Genomic DNA, 13,926 nt, shown 5'->3' on the forward strand with positions numbered 1-13,926 from the left:
GCTAACCTCTCTGTAACGCTGCCCTCCTCCCCTTTAATAAACCAGGTTAGTCTTCTCCTTGACTCAAGTTGTTTAATGACCATAGCTAATGCCGCCGTGCTCTCCCCTCTCTTTGTCTTGTCTGTGTAGCCAGCCTAATCGCTGCTGACAGTCAGCTTTGCTCTTTTATTAGCTCTGCGTCGCTTGCAATCAGTGACAGTGAAGTCAGGCAGCAGGAAGGGCTTGTGTGAACTCAACACCCACTCGGACTTAACGTTTAGACTCGCACACGCGCGCACGCACACACACACACACACACACACACACACGTTTTCACAAAGAAACTTGCACTCTTCCTAAGTCAACAAACACATGACCTCTCACATGTAGACGTGCAAATATATGTGCACGTTTTGCTCGCATGCATAAAGTCACATATGCAAACACAGGCATGATTGTAGGCACATGCACACATTTCTCTACACACACACGCACTTGCTTTTAAAATAATGAAACAGCCTCGACAAGGCAGCCACTGGCCTCACTGTATGTGGGTCAGGCCCATGCAAAGCTGTATTGATTTTTTGGCTGTGTGTCTGACTGTGCGCAGCCATGTTAAAACAGGCTGACTGCTAATACGACAGCTAGCGAGCATATATAAAAACACACGCGTTCATTCACAGGCGAGAGGTTCGGCAGATTGCTAGCCTCTTCTTGTCAGTGCCCCACGAATTGGCAGACAATGGACTTGTTTGATAAAAAGGAGGGCTGACATTCGAACGGGCAATTTGTGAGCGACGGGGCGGGAGAGAGGGATGGGGGCGGGAAGGGAGGGTCAGGAATTTGCTTCACTCTCTTTAAAGAACGTAGCGTCACCCATATGTCCGTCTGCCCTGGTGCATACTCGATGGAGTGGAAGGGCAGGGATGCGAGAGTGCTCCCTCTCTCCCTTTTTCTTTCTCTCTCTCTCTCTCTCTATTTCCAGTCTACTTTGCAAGGGCTGACGAGCCTTTCTCCCCTCTCTGGTGCGGAGCAAAAGCTTAATGCTGTTTTGTCTATTGCATTAAACCATGCAGTGGCCATTTAGGACACTATGTAGGCCAGAGAAGAGAGAGAGAGATGGCTTTAAAAACCTGTACCATCCACAGTTGAGGTCAGCGCAGTACATAGCTCAGTCACAGTGAAATATTTCCAACATTTTAAAAGCTGAAATGTCACTCATCCTGAATAGCCAGCACCCATCTTTTCTTCCAGTAAACGTGCTGCACGCTCTGTTTAAGTGCTTTTGAATGAGCCCTTATTAATCCCCTTAACTGCAGGTTTGCACCTCATATTTACCACAGCTGACCTTTTGACCCTAGCCACTGGCTAACATCTAATGTTGAAAATTGGCTAATTTGTGAAATGGCAGAATTTGGGGGTAAAGACCACTTAGAGCTAATGGCTGGCTCATCTGAATATAAGCGCCATGCTTAGGGGAGGGCAAGCGCAGGGCAGCAGTGCTACCAGTGTTGGTGAGGTGTATTTGCGTGAATTGCCCATCTCAAAGAAGCCAGATATTTCTCCCCCTAACATCAATCTGAATAGCTAAGGCTTTCACTGCCTCCATTATCTCGCCATTCGTTATCCTTGTATGCTGTAGGCTTTTTCTCAATTACAGCCATTTATGGTTTCTGGAGTAATTACATCAAACTCAAGTCAGTTACCTGTAAGGTGTGTTCATACTGTAAATTAATTTGGAAGTTTCTGTCTTACTTCCTTTTCATTCGGTAGTAATGGGCTGTACTTGTTCTTATGCAAGACAACCAGAGGGCTGAATGAATTTTGAGGCAGGAAACTGACCTCATGAGGGAGGGAGACAGAATTTCAAGAGTTCAGAGCAATTTCCATTAGAGCTGGGAGACAGAACATGATATGTGACAAACGATGCCAGACAAGCATATTGTGCCAAGCCATTACATGCGGAAAATTCTTACCAGTAGAATGGAGCTTATTATCTCTATGTCATGGACAAAATAATTCAGCACATCATTAACACTATAATTTTGTTGTAAACTGCTGGATATTTTAATTTGATAGATTATATATTTCTTTTTTCTTCTGCTTCATGAAATTGATTAACACAGGTGGGAGCAGACTGACAGTATTGACAGTAGACAGAAAATGATCGGGAGACTTTTTTAAATGTAATAAACAGAAAATTAAGACTCAATCCTGCAATTTATATTAACATCTATAAACTGTATTGATTGCAGGTGTTTTCATGAAGCATTTAGAAAATACATGTAACCCGCCCATTAGTGTTTTTGACCTGACTTGACTTTTTAACTCATCAAACAATATGTTTCCTGCGAGATGCAAAATAGTTTTAGGCGAATAGTTGAAATTCTTCTCAAATTGACACAGAATTACACAAGAAATATGCATGATTCCAGCAATACCTGAGAAAACCAATTTATTCCTACCTTCTACCTTCTCTACTCACTGTAATTTAAGTATTGAATGTTTCGCTATCTCTGTTACCTTCAGCATATTTAGCCAGCCCTTCATTTGCACTCGTCGTTAAGGCTAACAGCTTATTCAGCCTGTTTATGGATGGCCCCTCAGAGCTAAATTAATAGAAGAGGCTTTGGGGACCAGAGAGGAAAGTCATAAGCAAGACTGTAATGCTCATTTGCAACGTAGAGGCTAATTACCAATTTGCCACTCTCCAATCTTGTTTCATAATACGTTCACGGCTCAACTTCTTTTGTGTTTTGGTGCCTGCAAGCGATGTATGACTTTTATACAACAGAGGATGCTTTGCTTCTGTCTTCTTTATAACTTCATGTGCTGGAGATATTGAGCTCTTAGACTTGCCCCACGCAGGCCCACATCTAACACTCGCTCATGTGAGAATGGTGCCGTGATTGCCTTCAGCTTTGACTGTGTTCTCTTTGGCTGCAATTTTTTTGTCTCGCAGAGAAAGGGAGAGATACAGATGACAAAAACATGGAAGGGAAAGTGCTCAATGGAACACTAGTCATCACTGTAAGTTACTCTACAGTGATAGAGCTGCCAAAGGAGCACAATGCTCCACATTTTAAGTGGGTTTGGTTGAAATTTAGAAACAACAGAACAAATTTAAACAAAAAAGCTTGACTATATTGTACAATATAAATCAAGAAATGTCAGTTAATCAGGGGTGATGTCACCAAAACTAGTTCTTGGGTATGTTTTCATAGGTAAAGTGCTTCCAACTTCATCTGACAAAGCAGTACAAGTGCTCTGAGACAGTTACATAACCTACCCTTTAAAATGTTCCTCCATTGTTGAGTGTTTCATTGTCTGCTAAAACCCAGAGATGACAGACAGAAAGAGAATCAAATGCAATGTGTGGGATTTACACTGTATCAACAAATCCATTGTTTATCGGGCAATGTGCTTTACAACCCAACTGAATAATATTGTGTCAGTTCCTAATACAAAGAGGAGTGTGATCTCTGAGAGACGTGGAGCTCAGCTGTGGAAAAAGACATGAGCAATTAAAGAATTAGCAAGCCTAAGCTACACTGACACCGTGCTTCACCTGCATTAACACTGACTTCTGTCTTTTATGTACTTTTCATCTCTGGTTAAACAACTTCCACAAAGTAATGCTGCTCATCTCAGAGCAAACAGACTGTATAACAAGAGAGTCTGTGGATTAGCTGGCTTTAAGAACGGCATTCTTAAAAATCCATCAAGTATGTATGAGTATGAGTTTTGGATGTGATCCTTCAACACATGCATTCAGCTTTATGTGCACTATAGAAAATGACTGTAATAATAGAATACTAAACAATCATATTGTTAAACATAGGGCCCTACATTGTTTGATCTGGACTTTGTGACTTCAGCTCGACCTGAACCAAAATTACAGGCGTGAAACCTCCAGGGGACCACAGTCTAAACTAAATCATGGTCCGACGATAAGATGGGGTCTTGGTCTGGACCTGGTCTGGATTTCACTTTTCTCATTTCTTCATTCAAACTGCGATAGAGGGCTACCTGCTGAACTGACAACATGTTGACATTTGATGCACGCCCGTCTACAAAACAATCAGTTGCACGTTTAGGGAGATGCAGCTCACGTAGGTGATGACAACAGTACATAAGAATGCTATGTAAAGTTCTTAAGTGTGCTCACATGATTGCAATGTGAATCCAAAATTAACAGCATCAAATGTATACAGTGAAACAAAAATGTAAGCACAGCTTGGACTTTCTGGTGTGAAAAGGCCTATAGTCTACATCTGAGCCTATTACTTTCAGCCTCTTCCTTTTTTCCCCCTGAAGTGAAAAAGACATCATAGCTAACATGAACGAATAGTGTGAATAAAGTTATAATAAAATCCTGTTTTATTGAAACACAGATTAATTTGTGAAATTTTAAATGTATTTAAGGGTGGGAAACATTACCTTGTTTTTAGTGAAGACAACAACTACAACAGTCGATGGTCTCTAAATCAGCATTGCCAACTTGGTGACATTCCTGCAACTTTTCAGACCCCATTAGCAACTTTAGCTATTTATTTAGACAATCAGGAAAAAAATACGAGAAATATATGTAAATAGTCTATCTTATATACATTCCCATGCATGTTACTCAGAGTAACCACAGTTCATGGCTCTTCTGCCAGCAGTGTGGTGTCTCTCCCTCTCCTTATGGGCCATGCACAGTTGATTCATTTAAAATGTATGTCTATTAATGCAGTCACAGATGCACAACCTTTCCATCAGTTATGATATCCCACCTACACCTGGCGCAACTGTACCTATCAGGTGCCCCGCACTTTGTCAGCATCAACAGGAGGAGCAGGAGGTACAGAGGGTGGGGAAGATGTTGTTTCCCTTCCTAGACCACCAAAGCCTTTGCTCAGTTGTCACAATGTCACTGAAGCGATTTTCCTATCGGTCTTTAATGATCTCTTCATTGCTGCTACCTTCATAACCACTAAAGCCAATTATGCAAATTAATGCGCGATATCGTCACAAATACGCAAATAAACGCGTGACGTCACCTAACGACTGTATCCACGGTTGGAGCTAGTGCTAGCTACTGTGACAGGGAGAGTTGTCAACAGTGCCCTAAATAAAGAGGCCTTCACAGGTATGTTTTGTTTTGTTTGAAAGAAAGACAAAAAAAAAAAAGACAAAAAAGAAGACAACTGGGTTAAATACATGAAAATACAGTGGAACAAACCTCCCCAAAATTAGCCTGCTATATTATTAGCAAAACGTCTTGTAGCAGGTGACAGCTAGCTAGCAAGCTAGCTACTGAGTTGCTGTTAACGTAGCTGGCTTCAACAGTCGAGGATCTTGAACCACATTTACATGAATCTCTTAGATGATTTCACTTTGATATTTAGCCCAGTGTACATTATGAAAACAAAGGAAATATAACTAAAGGCAATAATTTATTTGCTTAATCTTCATGTATTTCATGCTGTAAAGGCTGCAAGCACCTGCAACACACCTGCTGTTCAATATATTGTGGATCAATACAGGAACTTAGCATTAGCATAGTTGTTGCCACTGTTCTCTGTTGCATTTAGTGGCAGGTGTAGATGTTTTGATAACGTGTAAATTTGAAATGTAAATGTTAAAGTATGACACACCCAGAGGGTCAAATGTGACAAAGAGAAATACAGTGTTAGCACAGTTCACTTCTACATCTAAATCTGCCCTTGCTTTGCCTGTGTGTTAATATGTCAGTGCACACACAGTAGTAAACTTAGTGTTGAATCATTAACTGTAGGAAATAGATCATTAAAAGTTCAAAAGAGATCTAGGTTAAACTCACAGAGTGAACACTACACCCTTTAAAAAACTTAAAAGGCAAAACGCAGAGGACACAGTCTATGAATAGTCCAATGAGCTTGCTACTGCCCTCAGGGTCAGCGTTGCATGTCCATTGAAGACAAGCTAAGTGGAGCTGGTCATTGAAGACATTTACATTTCAAACATTCACCTAGATATTAAGACAGATGTGTGGCTTAGCTAGTGACCTGGGAGATCAGGGTTGATCTCATTTCAGGCTGTTACAGGGGGAGTCCAACCTGGACAAACTATTTCCTGGTATGTTAATTGAAACAGGCTTACATTCTTGTGAGTCATCAGTCAGTGAGCAATTTTGAGCAGTAAACAAGGTTATAAAGCTTCTCTATCATGTTTCCTAGTTTAATCCTTAGTTTTTAAACATTTTGAAAGTAAACACAGCACACTGAATGATTTTTTTCACTTTCCTACATGAGTTGAAACTCGAAATAAGTGTTTGACAAACCCACAGTAGTTGTGACTGTTCACACAGATGCTGCACCGCTGCTGCAATAAACAGTTTTACCAAAAAGTGAAAGGAAAAAAAATCTTGTCCTACGTAGCTGCTCCTCAGTAAATGATATCAAGGCATATTTTTTGCCTGTGGCTGTATCAGATGTTTTGCAGTCAGAAAAAGAGAGTGGGGAGTGACAGTATATGTAAAGGCGAGATGTATTGACATGAAGTCTATCAAAAGCTAGATTTTGACGTACAACAAAAGCAATTTGGTTGACAGGTTAGACTGTGGGAGGACTTAGGAGTGAATTGCATTTACGAGTAGCAATGTGTAGGCAAAACAGTTATTTTCCACTGCTGCAGTAAGCAGTGGCAGGCAGGTACTATTTTGGTAGGATTCATTGAAAATGAAACATTTGAATTAACCTTTCACCCATGATACACCTGGCTTGTAAAAAAGAGTTTAGATGTTAAAAGCCCCACTCATGATTTCAGTAGATAATGTTTATTTATGTTTATTTGTCTGACAGCTCAAGCCCTGCGATAATCTGGCAAAGCGACCCTCAAGAGGATAAGCGGTTACGAAAATGGATGGATGGATGTCTGACTGCTCAGACACTTGACTTGAACAAAATATGGTCCTGCTGACACCTACAGTAGCTGGAACTACCACAGAAGCCATTTGAGTATTTTTTCAGGTGTTTATGTCTGTCTGTGTGTCTGCCTGTCTTTTGTTAATGCAACAGCATCACAGTCATGCAAGATGCAGTCATGGAACTTTACAGATGTCTAGTTGAGATCAAAATGAAGGCTGAGTCCAAAGATGTATTGGGTCTGAGCACTGGGGGCTGGAAGTAGGGGGTAGGAAGTGAGAAAGGTGCCATTGCCCCCCACATTACACTTCTGGCCCACATTCGCTTTAAGTCGTGGATCACTGTATTGCGACTGGAGTGATCCCATCAAAAGATGGTCAACTATTTTATCATTTTTCGTGCAATGATGAAACATTTGAATTTGCAACAAGTCAGATTTGTGTCTTTGGTAAAACATGTTTTTTTCCAGACACAAAGTAGTAAAAATGGAAAAAACTGGTGGCCAAGTGACTTTTAGGAATGTTAAATTAACTGGAAGACCAACTTATTGTCAAGTTAACCTCGTCACTGGTCAAAAATTGGCAGAATTTACTCTGACCATCAAGAACAAACTGCCAGTGTAATGATATTATATCATTACACCACCTCTAGGAAATTCAAATTGTTAAGTAGGTAGGGGTGCCCATAATCAACCTGCTTTTCAGCACATGACAGGCATGAGACATAGGGTCCATTGTCAAGTCAAAGAAGATGAGCAGAGCTGCAACCTAATTGAATTAATTTGGCTATTGTAAACGTCTTTATTCAAAGGAGAGAAATAGCAGATTGTTACACCCCACCCTTAGGTAGCCCTATGGGGCTAACAAAACTCCAACACTGACCCAAAATAATCACATAAACACCTTTAAAACAATCAAATCCATGGGATTTATTAGAATTAAAACAAGCAACAAAACAACAAAAATCCTGCGGTGAGCAGCAGCAGTCCATGCACCAGAGCCTCTCCCTTCTGCTGCTGGCACAGGAGCTCTTAAGCACCTTCTCCATGCCAGGTGTGCTGCACCTCGTTAGCTAATGCAGCACACCTGGGCAGATCTACAAGGGAGGGAAAAGGGACAACAGCACAGAACACTCCGTAACACAGATGCAAATGTTACTGCACATAAACCGTTAATCTTTACAAAAAGAAAAATAAAATATTTCCTTTAATGTAATCGCTTGTCTTCATAGGTCAATCAAAGTTGGAAAAATTTCTCACAGCCACTGGACATCCAAGTTGGAGGCTTTGGTGCTTTATCTTGTAATTATTCACCAGTCCAAATAATATAATAATTATTTCTAATTATAAAATCACTGTCAGGATTACCAGAATAGAAATCAATTGGTGAGATCAACACAGCATCAGTATCCCCATCAATATTACCCAGTTTTATGTAATTCTTTTCATGTATCATGTGAGTCATCTAAGTGTGATTCCTGTAATAGATCAAGTCAATCTCATCCGTCCACTCTTGTAGCTTAAAGTCTCAGACTGTATTTTGTATCATATCCTAATACATACCGACCCTTTGAGCCACTGACACACCACCGCCTGTGGCCTCTTGATCTTTAAAAGGAATCACAAGACTTTCGCTGTGTGATGACATCACTGCATCTCCGAATGAATGACAAAGGAAGAAAAGAAAATGTATTTATAGCACAAAGTTTCATTCCAACAATTGTCTAATTTCCTCAAGCGTTTTATGCGTGAACTCGCAGTCAGTGTGCTCATCAAAGGGGCAGATTCACTGCCTGTCACAAGGCGCATAATAAATCCTTGTCATAGAGGAGTCAGTCGCATGCGAGATGCCCCTTGTTGGTCAGCAAGATGTTTCTCAAACACTCCCCCCTTGCTCCCAGTTTCTCTGAGATCATGCCCTAATGATGACCCTAGGCCCACTTTTAATCACTATTTGCATTGCCCTTTTAACAATTATTCCACTCCTCTGCACAGTTTTAACTCTCGAAGCATGAGATGGATTCCTGTGGTTGTTAACTGCCTTATAGACACAATCTTTTGGGACCACGTCAGTTTTTTCACGTTTTTTTTCCTTGCAAGATATGATGCATTGAAAGGAAATGATGGAAAATGTTCCTTTCCATGAGTTTTCCTCTATGTATTACTTAAGCTGTATCATGCAAAGCAAGCTTACTTCTACAGCACTCGCTCCCAAGTTTGATTGAAGCAAAGTTGAGGCTTCACATACGGTACAAGGCTTTTTTTTTTTTTTTAAAAAAATGTCACTCACTCCCACTCTTACGAGGCTGCATGAACTCTGTGGTCAAAGAGAAAGCAAAGCAAGTGTGATAGAAATAACTTTAACCAAAAAGTCAAAGTCTAAGTAAATGATACACTGACTCCTGATTGGAAACCAGAATCCAGAAACAACAGTGCATGCAGCAGTTTCCTGACAGATCCACACTAACGTTTCAGAGCCATACTGGAATACAATCTCATAAGTAGTGTTTTCTATTTTAGTTTGCTGCTTGTGTAAACAGAAACAACACATTTGGTGCTGTAATTAGCAATATGACTTGTGACTGTGAGAACTATTTGACCTTTTAAAATTCGGTTATAAAATTGAATAGACACTCACTGTTTCAATTCTGAGATTTCTCTGCTGAGGTCCAAGAAATATGTTTCTAGTGCTGCAGCGCCACATTCATGTTTGAGTAATCTACATGTGAATAATAAAGTAGCCTTCAAGGTTTATGTATTTTCCCCTTCACAGGCGGTGTTATTAATAGCCTCATCTTTCTTGCCGCCTTAAATACAAGATGAAATATTTTGACATGTTCATAGCAGGTGGGAGGGAGGTCCAGGCCAAATAAACATTTGTTTTAATTAATCATTTGATTGTGAATTAGAGGTAGCTTTACAGCCCACTAGCCTCTCTCTTTAGCTCTGACCTCACCTTGAGTCAAGAAGTCCTCCCCTGAAAGTCACATCTGTGTCTATTTAGGGAAAATCTTTACAGAGATAAATTATTTTTGAGCAACGAAGGATGAATCTCCAGTGTTTTCTTTGACCTTGTGAGCAAACTACAAAAAGTGGAGCAATCGATCGCTACCCTCTGAAGATACAGCAATATTGTATTTTGGAGTGAACAGTGAAAAAAAAAAAAAAAAAAAAAATAGAAGTCAAGCCAGATGAACAGCTGTATTGAGATAAACCGTCACCCCATATGCTGAGGGAAAACAATCTCTGCACATTATGGAGAGTGAAGATGAAAAAAATACACTTAATCAACTAACATTGATATTACTTCTGGCAATTAGGAGCATGCTGGTAATGATATGAGTTTTCAGCTGTAAATAATTATGCTGCCTGCGGGCCATACTTTAATTCTCGGCTGTATCTATAAACAATAATCAAACCAACAGCAGCAGGCTAAAAGTTGGAGATTTGTGGTTTGCAGAGCAGCGGTTGAGGAGCAGCTTATTGGAGCCCTGTGGTGATGCCAGTAGTCAGGGTCACCTTCAGGTGCTCTCTCATCTGTATACCAGCGCTCTAATGCGCAGCTCTATTGATCAGCATGTATGCGTCAACACACACACACATGCAGGTGCACACAAAACACACAGATATGAGCTCACATCCAGTAGCACAGACACAGGGTTAAGCGTTATGCATGCATATTTAGAAGCAATTAAACACATGCTGTATACATACAAAAGAGGGTACCAGGACAGAGAGATTCTTTGACTAGTGCAGCCAAATAAACATCAGAGAGACTTTATGCAACAATAAACTCTTAAATATAAAATACATTTATTAAATCAAATATAAAAACTATATATTACACTGTGTTTAACATGCTTCTTTATTGATACTGGTGCTGGAAAATTAAATGCAATGCAGATGATCTGTGCCAGAGTCAGGGCTAAATGTGCATTTTTTGCTGCACCATTTTAAAAAAAAGCAAAGAAAGAAAATAAACTTATAACACAAGAGTGAGACTTGACAGCTAACTTTTACTCACTGTCAACCAGGAAGCGGCAGCCTGCTGATGTATAAGGACTAAGATGAAGTGCATAATTAAGGAAACATATGAAAGCCGGCACTGGGCCTGAGATTAATTAGGTGCGTGTCAATACCCTCATCAATATCCGATTAACTAATGACACATGGCCCAATGAGGGCTATTGATCTGCTCCAAGTCTGCTGTGTTAATAGGTTGAAGCCGACATTCAGTGGGAAAGCTGACAGGAAACTGCAAGGAGAGTTTTGCAGCGTGCAGGACGCAGGGCCCCAAACACAGCAAAATCAGAAATGTCCCTTCAGTCATAAGTAGTCAAATCACATTTGTGTAATGTGGTCTCATGGGATCCCAGTGATTGCTGTGACCACAACTGAACTTACTCGGCTTTGCTAGCATTCCCATCCTTTTAGTGATAATTAAAAATGACCCCAAAGGATCCCCCTCCCCAAAATGGAAAAAAAGGACTCAATCTAGATTAATGGTGATGGAATGGCCAACATCATAAGTTAGCCTCTTTATGATAATGATTGTAATGATAATAATGAACACTTGGATGAAGGATGAACAATCCCCTGTCCTGCAGTTGAATCCCTATACAGGTTAATTAGGTAAGATAACATCATTAGCCACTCTCATGCCTGCACCAAGAATTAATTGGATAAGATGGAGATTTAGGTCTATATTTAATCGCATAAACGATCAACGACAGCTTAGCCAGGTAATGGGAGGTCCAAATCGGTGGGCATCTTATTTAGATCACATTTTAGCAGCTTAATGAGCAACAAAAAAAAAGATCAAAGTGGTTTGTAGTATAGGTGTGGTAACGATCCCCTTTGCATACACTGTATTGATTAAAATGTGCATTAATGGTGTATTATTGTGCCTTGGTAACTTCTGATTGTGTCCTGCATCGTGGCTTTATCAAGGAGAGGTTGTAATATGAGTCTCCTAAATGAGTTTACAGCACCAAACTTTACACAAAACAAAAAATTGACTTAATTTTTCAAAACAAATAAGTACTATTCATTGCTATTACATACAAACAATCTCTCTTCCTCAGTTGAAAAGGCCACCAATGGCCTGATAGCTTTGCAGTCATAAATAAAGAACAGTCTGACTGTTTGGTCAAAGGGATGCATTAGTAGTTCATGATCTGTTCTACGGGGACATTAGTGTTAATATCCCTTATGCCAAACATAACCAGGCCAATCCGCCGGGCGTTTGCTACCTATTCTTCACAGCAGCTGTAAAGCTTGCTTTGGCTGAGGAATACATTTATCTGCAGTTCCCTCTAAATAATGCATGTGGGGAACTTTTGTGTGAATTGTCATGTACGACATAATGGATGTTTACAAAGCAGTGTGAGCTCTTTACCTTCAGTTTGGGGGAGTTCGTTGTAATCAGCGCTGAAAGGTGATGGAGCAGCCTGTTTTTACCGACAACATCTCTGGCTCAGGTGAAACAATGAGTGAACGTCTCTTTAAAGGAGCGCCGTGCCACATGCCACATTAATATTGAAACAGCATTTATAGCACAAACAGTGATGCCATCTGGTAGATGAGACTGTCACACAGATGAAACTTTATCTTGGCACAACTCAACGGTTATAGTTTTGGTAATGGCATGCATTATCTCTCCTTCCCTGAATTTAAATGACATACATTTCTTCTTTCATCATTCAACTATTACTTTTCCTTTTGCTTTACTTTATTTAAAACATACGGTGTGTGTAGCAGAAAGGTAGAAACCTGAGATCTGAATGATGTTTTTTTTACATTTGTGTGGTGTATAATCTAATTCAGACTTTCTCTTTTTGTTTCAGTGAGTGAAAGTGAACATGAGGAGGTTACCTGAGACTACGTGTACATGTGTGCGTCACCATCACCTTGACGACTGAGGTGTAGCTGACCACGAAGAGGAAGAATTCGGGCCTCACAAGGTAAAATACCTCTTAATCCTAAACAAAAACAGCATGCATGTATACAGTTACTAATATAATGTGGTAGTTATTTGCAGTAGATTTTGTTTATAATCCAGCAGGATGAAATAACATTCTTGAATGAAAAGTGTGCTGAATTTATGTGAGCAGTGTGCCCTTAATTCCCATAAAGAAGATGCAGTAAACTTGCATGAATTCACTCAAATATACTCCACTGTTGCTCACTTCACAGTGCACTGCAGATATAAGACTTTGTAAGTGCACTTCAAAGTGCAAAGAGTACATTTAGAGTAAATATGCATGTGAAACGTCTCCACTGCCCAGCGAAGAAGAAAGACTCTGCCCTTTTTCTACCCTTATTGTCAGCTGTGTGAACTCTATGTCTTGAGGGAGAATGGCTGTTGTCAAACATTAAGAAAAGGCCTCTGTCCACAAGCAAATAAAATAGTCTTTGGTGCGCGGTGCCCTGTCCCTCGGTGACTATTGAATTACATCCCTTATCCATGTTCGTGCAGAAGAAAAAAGAATGTCAAGCGAAGATTTCAGGTCGCACTATGCCATAGAAAAGGGGAAGTGCCTTGTCTAGTGCAACACAGACCCCCACTGTCATTCTGGATTAAGGGTTGATTGAGCTTAGCTGACTAGATGACAGAGGAGATGGTCATTCTCAGGGCAGGAGAGGGAGTTGGAAGACAATAGTTGCAGGTCAGACATAGTAGCATGTCATTTCAGAGGAGCAATGTATATACTTGCTTTCTTTATAACTATTGTGTAGTTTAAATGGTGGGTCAGTGGCTCATGCTGACTTCATGGATATCAAATAACAACTTCCTCATACACTCATTTAAAAAGGGGGATTTAGGGGTCTGACAGAAGGCCAAGAAGCCAGTGATTGAAGGAGATATAAATGAATCATAATGTTTGTTTACAGTAACTTTCGTGTAGAAAACCTCTGCGTTGCGTACATTAAATGAAACAGTGCACGCCTCAATATGTTTTTAGCCCCCTAAAAAATGTCCCACCTAAAAACTCAGAATCAGTTTTAAGTGTACGCTTTGTTTAGGTTATATTCACTGCTTTGCCTTACTGTCAGACAGCC

At 40.2% G+C, this 13,926-nt stretch overlaps 1 protein-coding gene across 1 annotated transcript in view; it reads left to right on the forward strand.

The window, feature by feature from the left end:
* The first annotated feature begins 5,015 nt into the window (after positions 1-5,015).
* The window catches only part of ofcc1 (orofacial cleft 1 candidate 1), a 100,871-nt gene continuing 91,960 nt past the window's right edge, over positions 5,016-13,926 (forward strand). The window contains exons 1-3 of the mRNA XM_049564706.1: positions 5,016-5,110; positions 6,804-6,971; positions 12,711-12,827. The gene's annotated coding sequence lies outside the window, so the exon portion shown is untranslated. The remainder of the gene's footprint in view (positions 5,111-6,803; positions 6,972-12,710; positions 12,828-13,926) is intronic.

The sequence above is a fragment of the Epinephelus fuscoguttatus genome, linkage group LG21, assembly GCF_011397635.1.
Source record: "Epinephelus fuscoguttatus linkage group LG21, E.fuscoguttatus.final_Chr_v1".
Lineage (NCBI taxonomy): Eukaryota > Metazoa > Chordata > Actinopteri > Perciformes > Serranidae > Epinephelus > Epinephelus fuscoguttatus.